Raw genomic sequence first — 5,120 nt, forward strand, 5'->3', positions numbered from 1 at the left:
ATAATTAAAATTGAGAATTAACTTCATCTTTGCTACTCTGGTGTCATTCCACGCAGGGGAAAGAGTAGAGACAGACAGTGCTGGAGAAAGGGGGATTCTAGGTGATGGAGGTTTGTGTGAGGGCAGAATCCGATTAGGGAGAGATCAGCTTTAACGAGAAACTGGACATTAACCGGTTTTAAATCTCAAGGGTGATGCAAATTCATTTTGACTGAGGAAGATGATTTCGTTAAGTGACTTTGTGAGAAGAAAGTGCTGGATTTTGAGTTACTCATGCATGAAAAATGTATGAACCCTGTTCACTTCCTTGGTCAAAGGCATTTTCTACTAAGTCAGCCCTTTGGTCTTGGGCAGAATGACAGTATGGAGAGCTGACATCTTTGTCCACCTCTTTTGGTACCATGGATGTTCTGATGTTCTGTTGATTGGAGTGATTGTGCCATGAAAATTGCCATTAACAAGTGTGTAGGATGAGACCTCCAAGTCAGCTATCGGCTAGATACAAAATGCTTTGTCATTGTCTGCCCGAGGAGACACTGACCAAGGCAGTGTCATTCTGAAGACATCTCTGTCCAAAATAGGAGCAACAGAGTGAGACCCATATTGTTTGACTGGCTCAGAAGGAAGTCAACTTTTGAGATGCTGGCCACTTCCATGGAACGTGATGCTGGCACCCTCTATATTAGTGTCGTGAGTTGAACGATATGGCTGTCGGTTTCCTACAACTTAATTTTCCTTTTAAATGACATCACTGTTACTTATTTTGTGAAAACGTTAGGTTCTATCTTTGTGGCTCCCTGTTGAAAGCTTTACATATTTTGTATTTGTGTTAATTTGGCTGTCATTGGTCTGTACGTGTGGGTGGGGAAAAGAATTTTCTAGATTCATAGTTGGGGGGTGAAAAGAAAAAGTTTATGGAGATAAGAGGCACTGCTAGTGCCGTGGGTTGACTTCCTGATAATCAGGAAGAGCTGACCCTGGGCACATGGTCGTGTCTATTTTTAAAGCACAGGGAGAGGAGAGGTCTCAGGATACACTTGCTGACGTGCTGATTGGTTGGGACAAGAGGGGTCTTAGGATACAATTGTTGGTTGATTGTGGGCATATAAGGCCCCTACAGGATCAGGGTGAGTCGTGGGCTACATACCTTTCCTAGTAGAGGGTAGGAAGGAGTAGGCCAGGTGGTTCAAGGTGGGGGAGGGGGCATTGCAATGAGATGGGTGGGGTGATGAGAAGGGTCTGGCCATTCTTGTCTTAGCCAGAGGCTATGAGTTCTATGTCCTTGAAGGGGCCTTGAAGTTCCACAATGGCGCCTATTTTTCTTGTCTACTGACATATCCTGCTCCCCCAGTTGCATGGAGCATCCAGTAAGAAAGCCCACCTTTGTTTTCCTGGAGCATGCCACATGCTAATTAGCCATTGGACTTCCCTGAGGGTCCGTGAAGTGCTCTCTCCCCGTCAGCTGTCAGTGTGGTCTTTTGTATCGATTTCCACTTGACGTGCGACTTTCTGCAGTGCAGAAATGCATCTTGGCTCTTCATCTGAACGCCTTTCTCATTCAGTTCTCATTTACAGAGTGTCAATTAGGTGCTTAGCACTTCAACACAGCTTATCTCTGCTCCTTCAGCAGAGTCCTCTCTTGCAGCATAATGTAGCTTCAAGAGTCCTCTTGTATGTAGCATAATGACCTGGTTTTGTGGTTATTTGTGTCTGCAGCTCCTTACTGGTTTGTTAGCCTGGGAACTCTGTGGGGGTAGGGGTGGGGAGATTACCGTATGGTATTTATTCCTGCATTTTTCTCCTGCCATCCATCTTTGCCTAAACCACCACACACAAATCCACATACATGCCTGCTGTATTTCTGCAGAAGACACGCAGTAGGCACTTGTCCAGTGAATTAAATTACGGCACCCAATACAGAATATGACCCTTCCACAGGCTGTTTATAGTCTGGCAGAAGTGGTAGAAAATACTATGCCCACTTGGTGCATAAATATGCTCTCCCTTTTGGTCAGTGTGAACAGGCTGGGGAAAAGATATCAGAGAAAAAGTTCCATCTGTGAGAGAATTCTTGAGCTGGTAGGTAGATTCATTGCTGTTTTGTTTATAGGACATATCTTGTGTTTTTCCTCTTCAATTTCCTGTAACTCTCATCAGAATGTGCTCCTTGCTTTGGGAGGAAAAAAAGAAAACAACCAAACATGCTTGATCCATCAAGCTCTGTAGACCCCAGCTGGTGTGTCCATGGAGGCTTCAAGGAATGCAAGCCAGATTCCCCTAAAAGAACTAGGTGTAGAAACTAGCCACTAACCTCTCTTTGCCTTGTACCATTCAGTCAGTTTCTACAAGGAAGTGCTGACCTCATTCAAGCATCCCTTGTCCCCTAAGGCAGATACTCTGCAGTTCAGCACTGGGTTACATCTAGTCTTTTCCCTTTCACTAATCCCTCCTACCTGGTGCCTTCACTCTTTATTCCTCTTGTGTATTTCTTGGTCAAGTGTGCTGTGCCATGGGATTAGGAGGGCTTGGCACAGCCCTGCCTCCGTGGCAGTGTCTCAATAAACAGTTGTCAACGGATAGCCTGTAGAGTGTGAATTATGAGGTCTAGCAAATGAGTGGCAAGGTTTCATTTGCATAATTAGAAGCTGAAGACTGACAGGGAAGATGAGAAGATCCTGCTTCGCTAGTGCAGGATCGCTTTGGCTGCTGCCTTTTGGGCTTAAGGCATTGTCCACTTCATTTAAAAAAATTTTATTACAGTTGATTTACAATGGTCTGTCCAATTTCTGCTGTACAGCAGAGTGACCCAGTTTTACATACACACATTCTTTCTCTCATATTATCTTCTCTCATGTTCTATCACAACTGATTGGATAGAGTTTCCTGTGCCGTACAGCAGGACAGTATCATCCACTTTTTACTAAAGTGTCCCAGAGGTGAAAGTTTCAGGGAGTAACTCATAAGTATCGTGTTGTCGGGAGTGAATAATACCATCCAAATACACTGAGGGAGGACTGGAATATCCTAACATGTTCACTTAAAGATGCAAAGAGAATGATTCTAGGGGTGTCCAACTTTGGAATAAATATTCGCTTGATACCCTTCATCTGGGAGTTCTTATCTCAGCATCATGGATAAGTTTTAGAGGGGCTAAAAATTCCCTGGTAACAGATAAAACTCTGCCTGTGCATGTGTGCCTTTAAAGAGTCATATATTTCATCCAGTTCTCAAAGGCATTTGTGTAAAGTGTTTGCTGACAAAAGCACCGGGTGGTTCTAAAGAGACCCGTGTCTTCTCCAGGCTGATTCTACAGGTAAAGAGCATGCCATGGTTTGGTCAGGATGAAGGGTCCCCTGGAGTAGGTTTGATGTCCCAGGTTGTTTCGAATCCAGCTTATCTCCTCCGTGATTCTTGGAAGCTTTAACATTCATGACGATGCTCAAAGTTGGTGTGATTCCTTGGGGTCTGTATGCTCTGAAGTCAAGATGGGGGAAATGCAAAGGGTGCAGGCTGATGACACCCTCGTGCTGGGATGGGAAAGTAGGAAACGGTCTTTTTAGCATTCACTGCCACTAGCAAAAATCTCTGAGTCATCTAACCTGTCAGCACACGAAAGGTAGATCATAGAAGCTACGAGAACTTTGCCTTTTCTCTCTGCGTCTCTTCACTCTCCTTCGAATTCATTGTTAGAACTCACTTCTAAGAGTCCTCCTAGACCGCTGGCCTCCCTGAAGACATCTGGTGATGGATTGGTGTGAATACTGCCTGTTCTTTCTGCTCTTTTCTGAGTCCAAATTAATTCCATTTAGCCAGGCAGGCAATTCTTCTCTCTCTCGCACCTACTGAAGATCAGTCCTGGTGTGAGAAAATCAGGAGCCCTAAGCTCTTAACTCTGTTCATTCTGGAGACGGGAAGATGATCCTTCATTGCAATAATGTTGCACTCACTGGGCTACTTTCTCAAGATGCTTCTTGGCCTGAAGGGGCCATAGAAAAAATTTGCGTGTGCAAATGCGTCCTCACTTGTGGTAGGAGACCAGGCATACAGCAAGACAACTTTGCAAACATCTAACAACGAGCCTTTAAAAATCTGTCAAATGTGTTGCAACGGGATTGACAGCATCTTGGGAGCGCTGGGTCACAGGTTCGATTCCTGGCCTGGCACAGTGGGTTAAGGATCTGGCACTGCTGCAGCTTAAGTTGTGACTGTGGCCGGGATCTGATCCCTGGCCCAGGAATTCCATATGATGTGGGGTGGCCAAAAAATGAGAAAAAAAAACCTGTTAAATGCTAGGGCAATGAAGAGGTAGTAAGTTTTAAGGGGAAAAAGAAAAAAAAAAAAAAAAAGGCACACCTACAAAAAATAAAATAACTAAAAAGAAAGGAGTTCCTGTTGTGGCCCAGTGATTAAAGACCCAGTCTTGTCTCTGTGAGGATGTTGGTTGGATTCCTGGCCTTGCTCTGTGGGTTAAGGATCCAGCATTGCACAAGCTGCGGTGTAGGTTGCAGAGGTAGCTCAGATCTGGTGTTGCTATGGTTGTGGTGTCAGGTCTGCAGCTGCCGCTCCCATTCAACCCCTCGCTTGGGAACTTCCATATGCCCAAGGTGTGGCTGTAAAAAGGGGTGGGGGGGGGGAGCACACAGTATATAGTCAAAAATAGTAGTGGGAACCAGGTGCTCCCAGGATATTAAGTTGGGGGTTATTATTCATTATCATTATAAGCGGAATTAGGATTATATTCTTGTTGGTCTTCTGGGAGTCTTCACACCTTTTCAGGAGTTAGGTTGAAACTGTGTTGCTAATGATACTAAAGTAACAGTTGCTTCTTTGCACTGAGTTGATGTTGTCTTGGTAGTGCAAAAGCAGTGCAAACCTGCAGGTATCTGAGCACAGGTCAATTCAGTGATACTAAAATCATGCTCGTTGTCATTTTATTCTTCCCTTCTTATGTCAGTAGCTTGTGACAAGTCTGTTTCCTCAGGAATGTCCTCCCTGGAGTGAGAAACAATCTTAACACTCAGCCGTGGGATTCTGTGTCTTCTCAGGGTTTACAAACGGGAAGAGGTTGCATCAAGCCATTCTTCCTCTTTTTTTTTTTTTTTGCATCAAGTCCTAATATT

Source organism: Sus scrofa, chromosome X, assembly GCF_054392235.1.
Source record: "Sus scrofa isolate SSC_HxYL_T2T_F1_AM1 chromosome X, Sscrofa_HxYL_maternal_Yorkshire_Landrace_v2.0, whole genome shotgun sequence".
Lineage (NCBI taxonomy): Eukaryota > Metazoa > Chordata > Mammalia > Artiodactyla > Suidae > Sus > Sus scrofa.